The 23,029-nt window shown below is 33.0% G+C and overlaps 1 long non-coding RNA gene across 1 annotated transcript in view; it reads left to right on the top strand.

Annotated features, from left to right (window-relative positions):
- Positions 1-22,817, top strand: part of LOC131381691 (uncharacterized) — a 41,873-nt gene extending 19,056 nt beyond the window's left edge. The window contains exons 2-3 of the long non-coding RNA XR_009210574.1: positions 14,906-14,993; positions 22,752-22,817. This is a non-coding gene — a long non-coding RNA (uncharacterized LOC131381691). The remainder of the gene's footprint in view (positions 1-14,905; positions 14,994-22,751) is intronic.
- Positions 22,818-23,029: the final 212 nt, after the last annotated feature.

Raw genomic sequence — 23,029 nt, 5'->3', positions numbered from 1 at the left:
TCCGTTGTGTATATGTACCACATGACCACTAAAGAGAACAGTATGGAAGTTCTCAAAAAAACTAAAAATAGAACTACTTATGACCCAGCAATCCTACTGCTGGGTATATATTCAAGAGAGAAAACCAACTTGTCAAGGAGATATCTGCATTCCCATGATTATTTCTACACTATTCACAATAGACAAGATATGGAATTAACCTTTTTGTCAATCAACAGATAAATGGATGAATGATGGGATTTTAATTGAGTTTTGTTTATGAAGAGATTGTATAAATTATAATGGATATAAAAGCAATAGATGCTTGATGGCAGATGAAAAGGCTGAGAAGCCATGAATGAAAAGCTGTTACTAAAATGTTTGTCTAAATGCACTAGAATATACACACTGCAGGGTAAATAAACTTACCTAACTTGTACACTGATTTATTACTATGGCTACTTTAGGACTTAATGAAGCATTTTATATGACAGCTTAGGACCATGAATTAAAATTTGCATCATATGTAGACATAGTTTGTAAGTCAAAAGACACAAATGTTTTAATTATTGAGATAATTGTCATCAAATTAAGTACACTAGCAAAATAATGTAAGCCTACTATAAATAATATTATTAATGATCATTTATATAAAGAGTAGATAATGATCATTTGTATAAAGAGTAGATAATGAACTAAAAATTTTAAATAATATTTTACTTTATATGTATGAAGAGAATTGAATTATTCCTTGGTAATAGTAATTTTTAGTTATTTCTGTTTCCAAAAGTAAAACAGAAAATATTTGATTGAGAAATGACTTTAGATGTAATAAATCACTTCAGAAGGTATTTGTTTGTGAATGATTTAAAATGTAATAAAACAAGAGCATTGTCAAGATTGTAGGGTAATGCAGTTTAATCTGCTCTGTGTCTGTATCTAGTTATTAAATATCCTACTCATATGGTTTGTCTGTGTCCCCACCCAAATCTCTACTTGAATTGTAGCTCCCATAATTCTCATTTGTTGTGGGAGGAACCCGGTAGGAGATAATTGAATCATGGGGACAGTTGCCTCCATACTGTTCTGGTGGTAGTGAATAAGTCTCATGAAATCTGATGGTTTTATAAGGGGTTTCCCCTTTCACTTGGCTCTTACTCTCTTGCCTTCTGCCATTTAAGATGTGACTTGGATCCTCCTTTGCCTTCTGCCACGATTGTAAGGTCTCCTCAGCCACATGGAACTGTGAGTCCATTAACCCTCTTTTTCTTTATAAATTACTCAGTCTTGGGTATGTCTTTATTAGTAGTGTAAGAATGGACTAATACAGTAAATTGGTCCTGGTAGAGTGGGGTGCTACTGTAAAGATACACAAAAATGTGGAAGCAACTTTGGAACTAGGTAACATGCAAGTGTTGGAAAAGTTTGGAAGGCTCAGAATAAAACAGGAAAATGTGGGAAAGTTAGGAACTTTCTAAGACTTGTTGAATGGTTTTAACCAAAAATATTGATAATGATATGGGCAATGAAATCCAGGCTAAGGTGGCCTCAGAAGGAGGTGAGGAACATGGGACCCGGAGTAAAGGTGACTCTTGCTATATTTTAGCAAATAGACTGGCAACATTTTGCTCTTGCCCTAGAGATTTATGAAACTTGGAACTTGAGGGAGATGATTTAGGGTGTCTGGTAGAAAACATTTCTAAGCAGTAAAGCATTCAAGAGCTCAATTGGGTGCTGTTAAAAGCATTTAGTTTTAAAAGGGAAACAGAGCATAACAGTTCATAAATTTGCAGACTGACAATGCAATGGAAAAGAAAAACCTATTTTCTGAGGAGAAATTCAAGCTGCAGGAAGTTGCATAAGTATCAAGGAGCCAAATGAGAATCCCCAAGACAATGGCAAAAATGTCTCCAGGGCATGACAGAGATCTCTGTGGCAGCCCCTCCCATCACATGCCCTGAGGCCTAGGAGGAAAAAATGGTTTTGTGGGCTGGGCCCAGGGCCCCCCTGCAGTGTACAGCATTGGGACTTGGTGTCATTCGTTCCAGCTACTCTAGCCATGGCTAAAAGGAGTCAAGGTACAGCTTGGGCTCTAGCTTTAAAAGGTGCAAGCCCCAAGCATTGGCACTTTCCACATGAGGTTGAATGTATGGGTGCACAGAAGTCACGAAATGAAGTTTGGGAACCTCCACCTAGATTTCAGAGGGTGTATGGAAATGCCTGGGTGTCCAGGCAGAAGTTTGCTGCAGAGGTGGAGCCCACATGGAGAACCTCTGGGTGGTGCAGAAGAAAAATGTGGGGCTGAAGCTTTCACACAGAGTCCCCCTTGGGGCACTGCCTAGTGTAGCTGTGAGAAGAGGGCCACCTTCCTCCAGACCCCAGAATGGTAGAATCACCAACAGCATGCACATGTGTCTGGAAAAGCTACAGACACTCAACACCAGCCAGTGAAAGCAGTTGGGAGGGAGGCTGTACCCTGTAAAGCCACAGGAACTGAGCTGCCCAAGACAATGGGAACCCATCCCTTGCATCAATATGACATGAATATGAGACATACAGTCAAATGAGATCATTATGGAACTGTAAGATTTGACTGCCCTGCTGGATTTTGGACTTGCATGGGGCCTTTAGCCCCTTCATTTTGGTCAATTTCTCTCATTTGGAATGGGTGTATTCATCCAATCCATATACCTCCATTATATCTAGGAAGTAATTAACTTGCTTTTGATTCTACAGGCTCATAGGCAGAAAGGACTTGTCTCAGATAGGACTTTGGACTGTGAACTTTTGAGTTAATGCTGAAATGAGTTAGGCCTTTGGGGGACTGTTGGGAAGGCATGATTGATTTTGAAATGTGAAGACATGAGATTTTGGAGGGGCTGGGTTGGAATGGTACAGTTTGGCTGTGTCACTACCCAAATCTCACCTTGAATTGTAGCTCCCATAATTCCCATGTGTTGTGAAAGAAGTTCAGTGAGAGATAATTGAATTATGGGAGCAGTTTCCCCCATGTTGTTCATGTGGTACTCAATAAGTCTCACGAGATCTGATGGTTTTATAAAGAGTTTCCCCTTTTGCTTGGCTCTCATTCTTTCTTGCCTGCTGCCATGTAAGACATGACTTTGCTCCTCCTTTGTTTTCTGTTATGATTGTGAGGCCTCCCCAGCCATGTGGAACTGTGAGTCCATTAAACCTCTTTTTCTTTATAAATTACTCAGCCTCTAATATGTCTTTATTAGCAGTGTGATAACAGACTAATACACCTGCCTTCTTTTCTCCTACTATATATTCTATTAATGTGAAAAAAAACTCTTTAAATTTAAGAGTCATTCAAATATAATGAATAATCCATACTTTTAATTTATAAATTTTATGCTTATTCAATTGCAAGAGGAAAAGTAAATATATCAATTGTGTATTATTTCCCTGGGGCATTTTAAATGATCAAAAAGTAAATTTATGTTCAATAGGATAGAAATCACAGCACAGCATTCATTGAAAATAATGGTAATTGTTCCCCCGCTTACCATTGATCACATGGAAACCTTTCCCCATTATGGTTATGAAATATATAAAACTTATCATTGATGAGAAACTCTTTTAATAGGCTGCTTTTCTGGGTTTAGTGTCTGAAATAAATGAACAATGATATTATAAAATGATTTAATACCCAAATATTCATAGAATTATTTAATAACACTTTATAAATATAGGAAAGGAAAAAATACAAATTTTGAATCAAAGAACAATGCAGAAAAGGAAGAAATAAATTGTTAAATGAGTTAAAAGAAATAAAAAATTGCTAAGAAAAATAAAACTGATCATTTATTTTATGATTTGTTTAGTTGGAGCTTTCCAACTTAATAATTTTTTTTCTGTACAAAGAAACAATGGAATATCAAGAAAAAAAGTACTGCAAGGCAAAACATGCATACATAAATCAGGGTATTTTAAAAATTTTATTTAGACTATAACACAAGAACAATTGCAATTGTTTATTGATTTAACCTTCAAATTTGTCTGACTCAAAAAAAAATTTATATTTACTTCTCTGGTATAATATAATTTTAAGTTTATTAAAGCCAGGATTTTAATTAGCTTGCCATGTTCTAGAGATGAGTTAAAATTTAAAGCAAGCAGAGCCTGTTTTCTCCTCAAACGTCTCTTAAATCTCCTTGTTTCCTTATAACTTTTCTTCAAAAATAGAAGCTAATATGTCTGCAGCAAAAGTATCTAAATTTTACTTCACATCATGCATATTATGGTTTCAAAAATGCAAAACAAGTAGAATTTGTTCCAGTTTTCATAGACTTCCTGCTATGTTCCTAAACTTAGTATGATGTAATTATATTAAAAATCTGGGTTGAGAAATCATCAATTTGAAAGCTGACATGATTCAAATATACATGACTTATAGGGCATTCTTTTTAATCAATACGATTTCAGGGATTAGTTGGGTGTTTTGAGGTTTCTCACTATTACCCTCTCTGCCTTTCTTTTTAGTTTATAAGCATTTATTAATGCATTTAATTTTAATGTATTTTAAGTTATAGAAAAAAGTCATTTTCTGACCCTAAGATTTCTACTATATACACATATGTGCACATATATGTATATGCGTATATACATATATATACACAAAATATATATGTACATATATACATATATCTGCATTTACAAATATGTATATGTGAACACATGTGTATATATGCATATATACACATGTATATAGAATAGAATGTAATATATGTACATTATATATTGTGTATATATTACATATTATAAATTATATGTAATATATCTAATATACATATATACATTATGTACATTTATAAATGTTCATTAATTTTGAGAGGCAAAATTATTTATCTAAACGTCTATTTCATAACCTATTTATTTCAACTTTATTAATTTAAATATTGATAGACTTGCCTTGAAATCTTTGTATCTTGGACTGATTTGAAGGTAGTGAGTTATCTCAATTGATTACTCAGTCTGTTACAGTTCAGACTTTTTGTTCTATCCTTTCCCCCTTCTCACTACTGCTCATGACTAGTCTTCTTTAAAAAATAATAACCTTAGTTTCTTGGGCACAAGACTACTACATCCATCATCCTTCATAAGAGACTATAAAAAATCAGAAACCATAGTGAGTCAACATAAAGGATTCATTTCAGGATGCCATCATGTCATAATTTATAGAGGAACTCACTTTTGATTTAAATAATTCTATCTTTAATATTATATACTTTTGTTATTGTTATTTTTATAGCTGATACTGAGTGAATCATGTATTCACAATCACTCGGCACTTTTGTCTTCTTAAGTTTCTAAATGTGTAGGGTCATTTGAATATCTCTCCTTTACAATTCCACTGACATTAACTAAGTCAAGAGGCTTGTCTTGACGTGCCTATTATAGTAAGACTATTAATAGACCCTCTGGTCTGCATGTTCTTGTCTTTCCACTCATCTTTTCCATCATAATCAATAATGAAGTCTTAAAGTACAGTGTACATCACTAGCCATGTTCTGGTGAAAAAGTTCTTTATAAATATATGATATTACCTAAATTTATGTAAACATATCACAATTGGGCCTTCCAATATACCTTCCAAACCCCTTTCCTACTACATTTCCCATGTACCTCACATTCCAAATTGTTCATCTTTTAGACATCCGCTAAATTCCTAAATTTTGAAGAAATAGCATTGTGAGGTTATTCTGCTGTTATTTTGTTTTGTTTTATCATGGTAAAAACACTTATTGTGAGTACTACACTATCAACAAATTTTTATGTATACAATAGAGTATTGTTAACTATATGCACAATGTCATAAAGCAGGTCTCTAAAATTAATCATCTTGCATAACTGAAACTTCATACATATTGAACTATGTTTTATTGACTGACACACCCAGTGCACCTATTAGGATGCAATGTGCAGTAGTATAGGCAATAAATAATGGTTCATTTAATAATAATAAATAATTTCTACATTTCCATTTAGTTCCACTGAGTATCTTATTGTAGTCCATGTTACAGTACAACTCAAATGTTTGACTTAAAAAGACTTAAAGAATTTGAAAGAAATTTCTTAGTGGGGAATGCTAAGAAAACCATAACTCTTCTGGTTTTAATAAAAAATATTATTCTATGTTAAATTGAATGAGAGGATTTTGTTGTTTTAAGGTATTTCATTTTTTAAGCTGATTACGTTTTAAATAAAAAACACTGTGTTCTTTTAATAATGATTTTGCTTAAACCCACCAACAAAAAGGTGTAAGGTAATGAGAAAAGATCACTCTTTTTGGAAATGCGATAAAATATTTCTAAAAGAACTTAGTATTTAAAAAGATTAATGTTACTTCCTTGAGTTAAAGCTTTTCTGTGCTTATGACCAGTGGCAGTGGCTAACGCCTGTAATCTCAGCACTTTGGGAGGCCAAGATGGGTAGATCACCTGAGGTCAGGAGTTCAAGAACAGCCTGGCCAACATTGTGAAACCGTCTCTACTAAAAGTACAAAAATTAGCCTAGTATGGTGGTGGGCAAGTATAATCCTAGCTACTGGGGAGGATGAGGCAAGAGAATCACTTGAACCCGGGAGGCAGAGCTTTCAGTGAGCCAAGATTGCACCACTGCACTCCAGCCTGGGCGACAGAGACAGAGTCTCCATCTAAAAAAAAATAAAAATAAAAAAAAATAAGCTTTTCTGTGCTTATGGAAGACAGAACTTTGTTTTGTGGCATGCAAACCATTACATATTACAATATATCACCACTTTCAAGGAGGAAATACATTACTTCATAGTATCATCACTTAAATTTTGGTTTAATAAAAGTAATATGGTCCTTCAAAAACAGATTATCATTTCAGAAATTAATACTTTTTAAAAAGTCATTGTTTTCTTCTCAATGTTTACTTTTCTTTAGCTTATCCTTTATATAAGATAAATAAATTGAGATAGTAGGCATAATCAATGTATTGATGTCTTATCCTACTTTTTGTGATTGTTTTTATAATTAAAGATTTTCACTTCCTATGTACTCTTAAGAGACACTTACAATTTTAAGATAAAATAGAATCAACAAAGAATCAATATTAATTCGATCAGTTTAATTGTTCTTAGTCTATTACCTGATACAATATAGTCATCATTATAGAAGAAATGATACCCTGGTTTAAAATGTGGTAACCTACATTGTATCATTAGCCCCATGTATATTTCTCTGACATCTAGCACAGGTATATATTAGTCCTTAAATATATGATGAACAAGTTTTCAAAATTAGGAGACAGAGGAGATGAGAAGATATTACAAATGAGACAAATCTGTTTTATATAAGCCTAGAAAACCATGTCACATTAAAATTAGTCACATTCTCTCCTAGCTTACTATCAAGGCACTTCATGTTTTGTTAAATAATTTCATTGCCTATACAATATATTGTTGTCTTAAAAGCATTCACTTTAAAGTTATTAGCTTGATGCAAAAGTAATTGCAGTTTTCACCATTAGAAGTAATGGCTCTTTAAATTATTGCCATGTTATAATACTTAATATAAGCAAACAAAGCAAATTATAACAAAAAAGATAAACAGTTTCATTTATATGCATTTAGTAAATTGAAGACATATAAATTTATGTATTTATAATTATTATAAATTAAATGTATAAATATTAAGTCTAATATTTTGATACTTTTTTATTAAAAAGTATTCTTTTATTCTTTTAAACTTAATTAAACATCTATTTTCATGCTTTATTTAATTCTAGGAGGAATAACAGAGACTTGATTTTCTATTTTTGTCTCTGAAAGGAATTCTTTGTTACCTTGCTCCAACATCAGCTATACCTGTCTGAGATAATAAAGTTTATTATTAAAATAAATAGTGTTCTTCCTGAGATCACTTACTTTCTAAAATTTTTTTCTCTGCTGCCTTTATCTTGAGGAAAAAAAATGTTTTCATTCTAAATCCCAATAGATCTTTTTCTTGCATAAACATCAACATCAATGCCTCAGTGATTCCCTTGGTGCCCTGATAATATTACTCAGTTTCGGGGCAGGCATCAAAATGAGGAGAGAACTGCTTTTGCAGTATTTCATACCATTTTCCTTACATTCAGCTTCAATAAATAGCCTCTCAGATTTTGGTGAGATTTTTACATTGAATAAGTTTACACAAAGACTATCTTACATGTTTTTGGATCCTAACACCGTTCCATTCATTTGAATTGTTTTGATGTTTAAAAATCATGATGACCAGTATTGTCCAGTAGCATAAATACAAGTAACATCTGGCCACTTAATTTAAATTTAAATGAAACAATATTAATTAAAGATTAATAATTGCTTCCTTGATCATACCAGGCACATTTGAGATGCCCAGTAGCTACATGTGGCTAATACAGCTACATGTATTAATGAACAACACAGATACAGAATTTACTTCACTGCAGACAGGTCTACTGAACAGCACTAATACCAGTTAAGTGTGAATATGGAGTGCAAATCCTCCCTTTGGCATCTCACTACACTTATGTAACTCAGATTTAATTTTCAATAACATAATTTTTTTAGTACGCTCAAAATGGGAAAAACAAAAGTGATGGTAATGATAGCAACAAAAAACTCCAAACGCAAGGAGAATCACTTATTTAATTGACTTCTTTCTCACTAGTTTTATGTGTATGTTCTCCCTGCAAATTTGAGAATGTTCTACCAGTCTCCCAGCTTTCTCAACCAAAGTTGTTATGACTGGCCTTTGCACACCAGTCACAGGACTCCATCTCCATTCCATGATCTTTAAATGTAAGTTCAGTTCCTATTTGTCTTCACCTTGCCTCTGTATGAAATACTCATCCACTGGACTACTCAACTCAATGCTTAAGGTAAAACATTGAAAAATTTCACAACGAAGTCATGTTAAAGGAATGAGATGAATTGAGGTATCTTTGGAAATTATGTGTGGTTCTAATTCTTTTTTATCTCCTCCATATGGTAATGTGTGAGTTTGAAGCAGTTTTTGTATTGCTCAATGTCAGGCTGTCAGCTGTAACTTCTCAATGCCATCAGAATGTATTTAACAACTGCCCCTCCCTACCTCCACCCACTACTGGTTTGTGACTTCTAATCTGCAATAAGATAGAAAACAGATAAACCAGCTTTTTAAGATTTAGAGTCCAACAGAGCTCAGAGAGAGAGCTTGAGGGTCTCTTAATTTCAGAGACTCTGTGGTTCTGTTTAAGTTGCTCTGAGGCTGTGTACGTTTGCAAGTGTTCTATTGTCTTTCAGAGTGTTTAAGGTGACGGGTATCTGACCTGGAGTCCAACTGGTACTTTACATGATATCCAAGTAAGAGCCTTAGAAAATAAAGTATCCGTAAATTCAGCAAGATTGTTAGAGCTTGTTCTTTAAAAAATTACTCCAAAATCCCAGATGCTCTCAGTTATCAACAGAGGAGGCTTAGAAGGATTATTAGTAATACTCCTTTATCATATGTGACTTCACTTTCAATTCCATATTCCCTTTTGGTTTGCAATGAAACCTCATGACAAATGCAAAACTGGCATTTACAGATATATGAACACTCAACTTCAAATAGGCTCCATTGTCCAAAGTCACACTTAACTAAAGAATGAAACTTTAATTCCAAACCAGATTTTTGGTAGATTAGGACTTGTATAGTTTTACAATCTCAGTTTGTTCCAGGATAAAACCCTAGGAGAATCAGAGTGATTTTATCATGAAGCCACATTTTATAGGACTGAATATTCTAGATAAATGAAGTTTGTTCCATCGGGTGCTGATGATTCATTTTCACTTTTTTGTTTGTTTGTTTTGATAGAAATTCTTCCAAAAAGCACAGAGTACATTTTACTTCCTTCCCTAACAGAGGACACAGCACATAATGTAGTCGTTTTCTTCATGACTCATCACCATCATTATGTATCTCCATTCTTGTTCTGTGCTAAAACCACAGCACATCCTGCATATGCTTGGGAGTTTCTGTATCCCTCAATGTCAGACTGTCAGCTCCAACTTCTCAATGCTGTCAGAATATCTCTAACCACCCCCATTCACTACCTCCTCCCACATCTAGTTTGTTGCTTTTAATCTAACTGCAACTTCTAATCTACAGTAAACTAGAAAAATAGATAACCTATCTTTTGAAGATTTGCAGTCCAAATAAAGCTCAAAACGGGATCCAGATGGCCTGCCTTAATTTCAGGGGTTCTGTAGCTACATTGATGTTGTTCAAATATTTTAATATGTTTCGCTGTCTTCTAGAAAATTTAGAATGATGGGAATCTGACAGGAATTAAAATAGAGGTGATTTTAAATGTCTCAGGCAGTCTGTCTGCAGGTACACCACACAAAGATTTGTAAAAATATTTTAAATTCATTTTGTTGTGGTTATTATATTGAATATTATAAGGTAAAGCATTTTACATTTAGTTTACCAGTAAACCAGTTAAAGGAACATGAATTATTTAACCTCATCTTCTGAAATTTACAATGAATAAAATACGTCTTAGGAGTAATATACTTGTTCTGTAATTTAAATTATATTTTAGTTGAATAAATCCTCTCACATGAATTTACTCTTAAAAGTAAATGTGCTTTAAGAATGACCTATGGATTAAGTCCTTTGGGAACATTTCACACCAAATTGTCTTTCCCATAGTTTGGCAAAAATTTGAAATGTTAAAAAACACTTAACTAAAGAATGAAGCTTGAAGTTCATATTCTAAAATATGTTTTCTGTTTTTTTTTTCACTTTTATTATACTACCTAATTAAAACTAACATTTACCTCGCTGTAAAAATTCACATGTTAATGAAGTGCTATGTATTCCATTTTGAAGAGATAATCACTGCTAACAATAATATCATAATATCAGATTTTTATAAATAGAAATTTGAACAGAAATGCTTCTGACTACAATTATAATTTTCTATTTACCTTTATCTATTGCTTAAGAACAAGAGAAAAAATTCACATATGCTTATTTATTTATTTAAAATGAATGACTTCTTATTTGAATTGAAGGAGCAAAATCTTTGAGCAGAACTGTGTCATTTTTCACATCAGAAGCTTAGGTCAGTCTTTATTTGTTTTGAACCATGATCTCTCTCTTCAAGCTGACAAAATAAAATTCATGTGCCTGGATTGAGAAGTTTACCCCAGAAAGTATTATCCAGGTATAAGACTTGACTGCCTAGCCTACGTTATACAATGTGAGCTAATGGCCGGCACCCGCATCGTAAGGAAGCAACTGGAGAATGGCCATAAGGGGGACACATATTGAAGGGCATTTTTACCCTGACCTCACAGCTGGCCTCCAAATCAATCTGTAATTCTTTCTATGCAGGCAAAATGACACGTTAAAAACAAATACAATCTGCTAATTAGTAGGAAAAAATAAAGAGGATAGAGAGGAAGAAGTGCCTAGCAAAGATGGTCCTCATTTCCTCTATCCTTTCACTAAGAGGTGACCATTTCAATAAGCAGTTAGTTTTGCCTGTGAAGACCAAGACTTTATTTCCAGAAAAAAAAGTTTAGATTTATTACCATCATACATATGTGGTCATCAATCAATTTTGAAAGCATATATAAACAGATTGTTTGAATCAAGCTCAAAGTAAATATTTGGTATTATCTTAATAGTTAGGGAGGGGGACTTAATGGAATTTTTTTTTCCATCACTCCTACATATAAGGGCTCAGATTTAGGAAATGACTCTTATGTACTACATGTGGTGGGGTCTTCCTCTTTCTAGGAGCACATAACTGAACGATTCTGAAAATATTAACATTAAACCATCAACTCAGGCTCAAATTTAAGAATACGCCTAGCTGTAGCTGATAAGGAAGGAAGAATATGTTGGGCTTTCTTTTATCTTGTTGTTTAGTCACACAAAAAAGTAAAATAGATTCTTTAAAATAAATTTTATAACAACTTAGCCCAAATATAATTCTATCATAAAAACTGGCAGAAATGTGTCACAAGAATATAGTAAATAAAATCCAGCATTAAATATTAGTATACACATATGTTTTACAAGTGTTAATGAACTTAACAATCACTTATAAATTATTTTGGATTACATTGGTAAAACCTGTGTCAGTGATTTTCTATTAAGATGTTCAATGCGACAATTTTTAAAATGACTTTCCAAGGGTTGATAGCAAGAGCATATAGTTAGAACCAATCAAAGTCTATTATTCTGGTTATTATTCTGGTTAATAAATTACAAGATTGGTTTGTATGCATTTTTCCAATTGAACAGATTGTAAGAGATGAGAAGCAAAGATAGCATGCATGCTCAAAGTCTGGACTATGTTTAATATCTAGAATAAGAATAGCAAATACATAGAGAACTAGGATTTTTTAAGTCTCTTCCCTGTTTTCTTCCTACAAATTGCTAAACTGTCATGGAATTCTATCATATAAACCTAAACAAAGCATTAAATCCTATTGTCTCAAGCTACACAGTGGAAAAAAAATTGCAAACCACTGATATGACAAATAACTTATGTTTTAAATATTTAAAGAGTTATGAAAATTCATAAGTTGAAATAAACAATTAGAAAAAACAAGACACAGATTAATTAAACAATGTTTAATACCATTAGCCAGTAAAAGACAGAAAAACAAAACCATAATGAGATATCCCTAGTGCTATGGTTTGACTCTGTGTCCCTACCCAAATCTCATATTGAATTGCAATTCCCAAAGTTGGGGGAGGGACCTAGTGGGAGGTGATTGGATCATGAGGCTGGATGTTGCCTATGCTGCTGTCATGATAGTGAGTTGTCACAAGATTTGATGGTTTGAAAGTGTGTAGCACTTCCTCCTTTTCTCTCTCTCTCTCCTGCCACCATGTGAAGACAGTGCTTGCTTCCCCTCCCAGCCATACTTCTTTTACAGCCTGTAGAACAGTGAGCCAATTAAATCTTTTTTTCTTCATAAATTACCCCATCTCAGATAGTTCTTTCTAGCACTGTGAGAATAAACTAATACAAAAAAAATGATACCAGAGAAGTTAGGCATTGCTATAAAGATACCTGAAAATGTGGAAGCAAATTTGGAACTAAATAACAGATGTTGTAACAGTTTGGAGGGCTCAAAAGAAGACAGGAAGATTAGGGAAGGTTTGAAACTTCATAGAGACTTATTGAATGGTTTTCACCAAAATAGTGATATCTGTATGAACAATGATATTAGGCTGAGGTGGTCTCAGATGGAGATGAGGACTTTATTAGGAATTGGAGTAAAGGTCACTCTTGGCCAAGCTTTAGCAAAGAGACTGGCAGCATTATGTCCCTGCTCCAGAGACCTGTGGAACATTGAACTTTAGAGAGATGATTTAGGGTATCTGGCAGAAGAAATTTTATACAGCAAAACATTCAAGATGTGACCTGCTGCTTCTAACAGTGTACAACCATATGCATGAACAAGACATTATCTGAAACTGGAACTTATATTTAAAAGAAAAGCAGAGCATAAAAGTTTGAAAAATCTGCAGCCTGGCCATGTGGTAGAAAAGAAAAAAAAAACATTTTCTGGGAAGAAATTCAAGCTGTCTGCAGAAACTTACATGAAAGGACCCAAATGTTAATGACTAAGATTTGGGGAAAATGATTCCAAGGTATTTTGGAGACCTTTGCAGTAGCCCCTCCCATCACAGGCATGGAGGCCTAGGAGGGAAAAAATGATTTCATGGGCCAAGCTCAGGGCCCCACTGCTCTGTGCAGCCTCAGGGCATGGTGCCCTACATCCCAGCTGGTCTAGCTCCAGCCATGGCTAAAAGGGGCCAAGGCACAGCTCAAGCCATTTCTTCAGATGGTGCAAGTCCCAAGTTTTGGTAGCTTTCATGTGGTTTGGGTCTGCAGGGATGCAGAAAGCAAGAGTTGAGGTTTGGGAGTCTATGCCTAGATTTCATAGAGTGTATGGAAGTGCCTGGATATACAGGCAGAAGTCTGCTGCCCAAGTGCAGACCTCATGGAGAACTCTACTAGGGCCATGTGGAGGAAAAATGTGGGGTTGAAGCCCACACACAGAGTCCCCGCTGGGGAACTACCTAGTGGAGCTGTGAGAAGAGGGCCATTGTTCTCCAGACTCAAGAATTGTAGATCCACTGACAACTTGCACCACATACCTATAAAAGCTGCAGGCACTCAATGCCAGCCTCTTAAAGCAATCATGGGGGCTGTACCATGCAGATCCACCAAAGTAGAGCTTCCCAAGGCATTAGGAGCCTGTCCCATGCATCAGTGTGCCTTGCATGTGAGACATGGAATCAAAAGAGGTAATTTGGGTGCTTTAAGATTTAATGACTGCCCTGTTGTATTGCAGCCCTGCAAAGGTTATGTAGCTCTTTGTTTTGGCCAAACTCCATCCCACTTGGAATGGAGGCATTTACCCAATGTCTGTAACTCCATTGTATCTTGGAAGCAACTAACTTTTTTTTTTATTTTACAGGCTCGTAGGTGGAAGAGACTTGCCTTGTCTCAGATGAGACTTTGGGCTTGAATTTTCAGGTTAATGCTGAAATTATTTAAGACATTAGGGGACTGTTGGGAAGGCAAATGCTGAAATTAGTTAAGACATTAGGGGACTGTTGGGAAGGCATTATCGTGTTTCAAAATGTGAGAGGGACATGATATTTGGGAGGGGCCAGGGGAAGAATGATATGGTTTGGCTCTGTGCCCCCACCCAAATCTCATGTTGAATGGTAATTCCCAATATAGGGAGAGGGATTTTATAAGAGGTAATTGGATCATGAGGGCAGATTTTCCTCATGCTGTTCCCATGATACTGAATGAGTTCTCATGAGATCTGTTAGTTTGAAAGTGTATAGCACTTCCTCATTCTCTCTCTCTCTCTCTCTCACTCTGTCTCTCTCGTTGCCACATGAAGACAGTGCTTGCTTCCCCTTCTCCTTCTGCCGTAATTGAAAGTTTTCTGAGACCTCCCAAGCCATGCTTTCTATACATCCAGCAGAACTGTGAGTCAAACCTTTTTTCTTCATAAATTACCTAGTCTCAGGTAGTTCTTTAAAGCAGTGTGAGAAGGAATGAATACAACTAGTCACCTATAAGAATACTAAAAGTTTTTAAAAATAGTAATATCACTTAGGGAATGATGTCAAAATTGCAAAGAAACAACTACTAATATACTTTGGTTAAGAATGTAAAATAATACAGCCTCTGGGAAAGAGTATGGAAGTTTCTTACACAAGTAATGGTGTGGATTTCATATGATACAGTGATTGTATATTTAGCCCAGAGAAATGAAATGTATGATCATAAAGAAAGTAATAATAATGTTTACAGCAGCTTCATTTATACTATCCAAAAACTGAAGACAACCCAAACCTACCATATTAAAATAATTTTAAAAAATTGTGGCACATTTATACCAAGCAATATGACTCAAAAATAAAAAGGAATGTATTATTGAGGGACATAAAAACATAAATGGATCTGAAGGAAATGATACCTGAAAAAAGCCAACCTCAGAAGGCTACATTTATATTCTTGAAATGAAAAAATTATAGAGATGGAGAAGAGATGAGTGGTTACCAGGGTTAGGAAGTTAGGAGGTGGCCATGGTTACAAAAGGGTAGCATAAGAGCTTATTGTAAGAGAACTGTCTTGTATTTTGACTCTGATGGCAGTGACACGTGATAAAATTGCATACCCACACATACACACACGAGTGCAAATAAAACTGGTGAAATCTGAATATGTTTGGTGAATTATATCAATGCCAATTTCCTGGTTGTGATGTTGTACTATTTGATTCCAAAAAATGTTACCATTGGGGAAAATTGGGTAAAGGGCATTTTGCGTTTCTCTGTATTGTTTCTTACAACTGCATGTGAATCTACAATTATCTCAAAATAAAAAGTAATAAAAAATTAAATAAATAAAGTTTTGTGACCCAGAATTATAGGTTATTTCAACCAATTAACCAGAGTTAGTGCTAAAGATAAAACTACAATCTAGTGGCGGTGATAAATCAAAGAGAGGCAGATAAATTTTTAGCCCATGTGCATAATGCTGATGGTATAAGAGGTTCCATATTTTTACTTTGACACTGAGGAAAGTACCTTTAAAAATTGGTGAGAAACTTTCCTTACCAATTAGGCATCAGTGAGTGAAACAGCTAAGCCTTTTAATACATACATTTTTCAATTATTAAGTGTATAAAATAGAAACAACAATACCTACAGCATGGTGTTGTCATGGGTATTATAGAAAATATATAATATAAAACATAAACAAAGACACCTATATTTAAAAAATTAATAAAGTTTTTATTTTCATTATTTATATCACAGCCACAAGGCATAAAGGAGATCTAATGATTGGATGTATGAATTAGGCACTAATACACCCAGTTACAGAGAGGACACAAACAAAGTAGGTAAGAGAAGAAACCCAGTAACTAGGGTATAGGGCAAGGGAAGCACAGCATTAAAGAGAATGAATTTTGAATCCAGGAAAAAAGAAATCCAATATAATGGCAGAAATACCAAAACCAGATCATCAAGATTGGCCTGTTAAAACACTGAGATATATATTTGTTGGTTTTATCTTTCTCTATCTATAACAAAAACAGATTTCCAAGTGTTGGTCAAGCCTGAACATAGATTTATATTAAAGTTTCTAACATAGAACATCAGAAAAAACATAGTTTAAAGGAAGTAATAAATTGTCATAGATTTCTTTGTGCAAAAACAGGTATGGTAAAATGTTAGTATAACCTTGATGTCAAAGAATAAAAGTAAAATCCAATATAAGCTTTCATATGTAATGAGAATGCAATATGATAGGGATTATAAATGAAGGTAACTATATTTATAACAGAAATTTATTGATGTTTATCATTTTATATATGCCTTCATTAAGGATGTGTTTGCTATGATTTCTTAGATATATATTTTTAAATTATAAATGTATTGGAATTTATATGAAGATACTGAATTGTCTCCCATTGTTTTCTCAAGTTACATAGTCCACTGAGACAGTGGAATACTGATTATATGTTTTCTGAACTCAACTACCATTTGGTTCACTCTAGAACAAGTGTAGGTAGAACAGATGCTAAATTTATAGCATTCACATTTCAACAAGAATGAAATTGGTTAAGGAAGTATAAAGACATATGCACTGGAATTTACATGTCTGGAACTTCAACTTCCCTTTGTTCTTACCAGACTTTTAATAAGACCAAAGTTTTTTCTAGTTTTGGCTTTCTAAGAAGCCTTAAAATGAAGTTCATTTAATTCCTTACAAAATTGTGATGCTAGAATAATTATCCCTACAAGAAGAACCTTTTATTCAAATCCTCCCTAATTAATACGTGATTTTGTTTATTCATCTATTTTGTGTTAAATATAATACAACATGAAGAAACATTATGAAAGTCTCTTTATTTAAGATGGGACTATCAAATAGCACAACAAAGCATTGTATTTCCTTCTTGAGCTCTTATTCAAGAGTAAGATTTTATTACAGTTTAACTCCTTCTGCATATATATACATATGTGTGTATATATGTGTGTGTATATATATATGTCTGTATATATACATATATATGTATCTGTGTGTGTGTATATATATATGTGTGTATGTATTTACTTTTGGAAAATAAACAGATGTGACAGCAAGTTCTCTCCTCTGAACTCATCTTGATACATCTAATTATTACTTGCTTGCCAATCACTGCAAGGGAAACATAATATGTCATTTGATGTTTGATATGCACTCTGTCATACAGTAAGTATACCCCATGTTCAGGAAAAGTCTCCTCTTGACTAAAGTGTTGAAAAAATAAAAATTTGGAAGCAGTCAGTTTCTGCATTTGGAAAGCTACAGGGATTTTGGCAACAACTGATACGAGCTAGTTCCTCTGATGTGTTTTATTAGACAATCTTTGAGATGTCTTTGTTCTTGCTTTGTGTTCAGCAAATTCTCTAGCCCTACTTATTTTTATTTACATGTGTCATGGGATACAGGAAATATTTTATTTATTTTGTTGTACTTGATACATAATACTTGCACATATTTATGGGGTTCAGTGTAATGTTTTGATACAAATATACATTGTTTAATAATCATACCAGCGTATTAAGCATATCCATCACCTCAAAATTTATTCTTTGTGGATAGAACCTTCAAAATCCTCTCTTCTAGTTATTTTGAAGTACCCATGATAATATTGTTTATAGTCATCTTATTGTGATATAGAACACATAATTTTTTTCTCCTATCTAACTATAATTTTGACCAGTCTCAGTTACTATCATTCCTTCTTTACAGCCCACTTCAACTTTGGTTAGCCATTATTCTATTCTATGCTTCTATGAGATCTAGTTGTTTAAATTCCAAAACTGAGTGAGATCATGTGGTATTCCTTTTGCATCCAGCTTTTTTCACTGAACATCATGACCTCTTAGTTTATCCATGCAGCAACAAATGACAGGATTTCATTTTTTTATGGCTGGGTAGTATTTTATGGTGTATATATACCACATTTATACTGTGGCTAAAATCACTCCAAATTATGAACATTTAGGGTTTCCTTTGATACATTTCACTCACTACAAGAATGAGTGGGTCCTTGGTAAGTCTCTTTTCCCCAATGCCAATTTATGTATTTTGAAATATTTCATAGGGAAATACTTGTATTACTTAAGAAATTATGTGTACTCAGTGACTAAAATTAGAAATACAAATGATACAACAATTTATATTGATGAAAAAAGATGCTGTTTTCTTATATTCTTTTCTTAAATACTTCATTAACATTGTTCTGCTATATTTATTATATTTTCAATTAGATTTCATATTGGTAAATTATTTTAAATAGCCACTATATTGTGTTTTTTGATACTTTAAAGCATTCAAGAAGGATATCCACAGATGTTACCACTGTTGTGAGTTCACAGTCTTTGGAATGTTTTTCTGAAACAAGAAAACCAGGGCCTAGGGGAGGAGATTTGTCAATTCTGTGGGCCTTGCCTCAGGACAGTACATCTGCCAGGAAACTGAAAATCTCATATACCCTGTCAGGAAGTGGAACTTTAGATGCTGTTTCAGAAAACAAGGAAGAAAAAGTATAGTATAGCTGTATAATTCTTCTATTTTTTCTTATTATTAACAATTGAGTTTAAAATGTATGTCAGATAAGTAAAATTTATATCTCAGTTTTTAAAAAGACATGATAGAAAAGTTTTCTTCATCCATTATAGGTTAGTAAATTCAAAAGGCAATAGTTTCTATAGTCCTCCTTAAATGTTTCTCTGTTATGCGTTGTATTTTACTTTATAAGTTGCTATTTTGCTTTTCCAAATTGTCAGTTCCTTTCCATTTCATAGGTCATTGCCATTTTAACCTGTTAATTTGTTACTATTAAAGATTTTTGGACATAAGATTATATAAGAATAACCAATTTATGGTAAAATTGGAATTTAACATTAAGAAAATAATTTTAAAATATTAAAGAAGTACTAAAAATACAGCTTTGAATAGATCCCACAGGAATCCTTTCAAATATTACCTCATTAATCAGTGACTGGTTGAACAAGTAATATTAAATATAACAGAAATATACTGATAAATGACACTTTTATTTAGAACTAAATATCATTTATCCCGAACTTTATTATATTATTGTTTGTAGTAAGAAAGCTGCTTAGAGAATTTATATTTTTTAATTTAAAAAGAAAACAAAACAATACCAATGCGGTCACCAAAGCTGTCTAGTTTACTCCCATTTAGTTTCTACTTTAGAAAAATGCACTAAACTATTCAACCAGTCAATTAACAGTTATTTAGTTTTTGTGCTGCACACTGAAACCTCTCAGGCATCTTACACTACAGAAGGAGGAATAAGAAATAGATATAATGAGGTGTTAGATAAATCAAGACAGAAAATATTAAAGGTCTTAAAATAAACTGATATGATTCTAGCAGAATGCAAAATAGAAAAAAGACTTTTACTATGTAAAACTTTGAGAAAAGATATCATAAGTCAAAATTTATATCATATATTTCTGAAAAAGATAAAGAATACATATATGTTGAATTAAAGAAGATACAATTCTGGGCTGAGGAAATAGTACAAAAAATGGTACAGAGACATGAAAGTTTTAGGAAATAATGGTAGGGTATAGATTGAATGATATGAATTATAAAGATATAATAATTTCATATTTTACAAGCTGAAGGGCTAGGAGGAGGATGTTACAATTAACTCAAATAGGGAACAAAGGAGGAGAACAAGCTTCTGAAGGAAATGAATGACTCATACTTTCCATTACACTGAATAAGATAATGATTTTTATTTTCTATTCAGCCCCAGACAATTTATGCACATACACATGACTATATGGCTATATCTAAAATGTGCATTTATGATGAGTGCCATTTTCTTTCATCTTATAAAACAGCAAGAGCAGTTAACACTTTAGCCAAAATAAACACTGAGAATTTTCTTTTCTCTTTCCTTTCTGAGTCTGAATAAAAAACTATAATCTTTTATTGAGAATACTAAATTTTTCAATTTTTTCTCATATTCTACTCATCTTTTGTCAACCAGCCTGCACAAACAGACCATGATAGAAAGAGCCAACATATAATAATTCTTTATGCAGTATGTGAATTTCTGCTATTTTGCTATCATTTTATCTGAAAATGAAGATAGAATTCTGTGCTATTCACCTGTTTAAACATTTGAATATAAGAATATAACAGATGTAAGAAATAAATTCAAATTAGGTAATGTTTCCTCCATAATTAAATTGTTGTTTTTTAAAAGTATGTGATAAATAATTAGAACCTAAACATTTTGTGACAGTTGGGCATATGAGTGGGAGATTCTTTTCTTGAATAACTATTGTCCTAGAGAAGTGAGAATGACCACCTTTCTTTCTATTATTTAACCCTGTGGTGAGTCTAGTGCATTAATCCCTTGAATCATGCTGTTTTTTTTTTCATTGATGCATTAAGAATTATTAAGAACAAGGCAGGAATAGATATGTGAGTTTCACAAATGGTAAACATAAATGTGTCCAAGACATAGAGGAACATCTAATAACATAGGATAGGATAAAGTAGCTCTGCCATCAAATTCACTTAAGTCAGCCTCCTAGCTTCATTATATTATGAAGTGTGAATTTGAGAAAATTTGTAAACCTTCCCATGCCTTGTTTGCCTTATATATTAAGCAGGATAATAATATCTATCATACACTATTATTGGTAGAATTAGAGATATTATGTGTAAAACTGTTTTAGTTAAGTCAGAGCAGATTTTCAGAACCCGAATCCATCAAGGATAGAAAACTTAATGTTCTAATCACATAAGCCCTCTAAATAGTAACAACATTAAAAATGAAAATGCAAGACAGAAAAAAATGAGCATATTAGAATTAATGTGGACATTATTTTTAGAATTTCTTTCTTAAAGGCTGCTTTCGTTATTGTATCTCCACCAACCTAAAATAGGTAATCTATTATTTATGTCTACAATATGGATTTACTTTATTTCCAGAAGTGCTAAATGTACTTCCCAAAAGTTCAGTCAGGTAGATCTGATTATTTTTTTTTCTGAACATATCATGTGATTTCCTGATGAAATGCATTTATTCAAGCTATTTTGTGATTTGGATGGCACACTATCTTCAGTGCAAAATTTTTTTAAAATGACCAAGACAAAAATGTGACTATTATTATGATGTCTTTCTGTGTATTCCTGTTTACACTGTGATCATCCTTCTCTGAAAATTTATAGCATCATATTGGTTTTTTTTTTTTGCTACAAAACCACATCTTGACAGTTTATGTTTATTGAAATGTTTTCTTATGTTACTGAATAATTCATTTTTAAACTCTTTATATGTACGTGTATTCTCTTTACTGACTCAAAAATGAGTTTAACCAATTACTACCAATAGGTGACTTTGGGCAATTATTTAATATAGCTATCTTATCAAATTTTATAAATTAGAAAACTGAGACCAAGCAAAAAGCTAGATAACTCACTCAAGTTCATATATCCCAACATACTGGGATTTAGACATGCCTATTTGTCTAAATTGAACCTAAAACTAGTGCATTTTCAACCTGTCATTGCCTGTTACTAAAAGAAGAAATTTAAAAGTGATTATTTCTTTATAAATCACTTAATTCTTCATTTTTTTAAATAAAACATTTTGATGGATTACCACTCTAAGACAAACTACTCAAAGTGCTTGGTGGCTGATCAGGAATATTTCACAGAAAAGATTGCTTTACAATCTTACAGTTCTGGAGAAAATATTTTTGTGTGTGCAATCCATACTGAAACCAGATGCATAATTAAATGCTGAAGAAAGTATTGTGCATCCTTTTGTCTAGGAACATGTGTAAAGGAATTGGGGAAGTGAGAAAATATTATGTCTCTTTTTCAATATATACCAAAAAAAAGACTATCTCTAAATATTTATTTTTAATGAGAGAAGAATACATTCCTACATCTGTTCAATATGGTTACCACTAGCCACAGTGGCTCTTGAGCACTTGAAATGTAATTTTTCTGAATTGAGACATATTTTATATAATATAATACAAAGACTTAGTTGAATATATGTATATATATAATGCTTCATTAACTTTTAAAATTAGGTTACATGTATAAATTATAATAGTTTAGGTATGCTGGACAAATAAATTACATTAGTAAAATTTATATTACATGTTTGTTTTACTTTTTAGGTAATGATGTTGCCCCACAGACTTTTCCAGATTTCGAGTATTTTCTCCTGTATGCATATTTGTTGGAGGTATTTTTTTCTGTCGTGAGTACTGCTATAACTCATAATTTGTAGCAATAGATAAAATATGTTAAAGCACTAGCAAATCCCTTAAAATTCAACAGTTTAGAAGTAATCAAAATAACATTTTTCTCTATGCTGAAACTACTATGTTAGTTCTAAAAGACCTGCCTTTCATTATTGTAACCTCTTGAATGTTATTTGAATTGTTTTCCAGAG

The sequence above is a fragment of the Hylobates moloch genome, unplaced genomic scaffold (genome assembly GCF_009828535.3).
Source record: "Hylobates moloch isolate HMO894 unplaced genomic scaffold, HMol_V3 SCAFFOLD_2, whole genome shotgun sequence".
Classification (NCBI taxonomy): domain Eukaryota; kingdom Metazoa; phylum Chordata; class Mammalia; order Primates; family Hylobatidae; genus Hylobates; species Hylobates moloch.
Note: the sequence above shows the minus strand (reverse complement) of the source record. Positions and strands in the feature narration are given on the sequence as shown.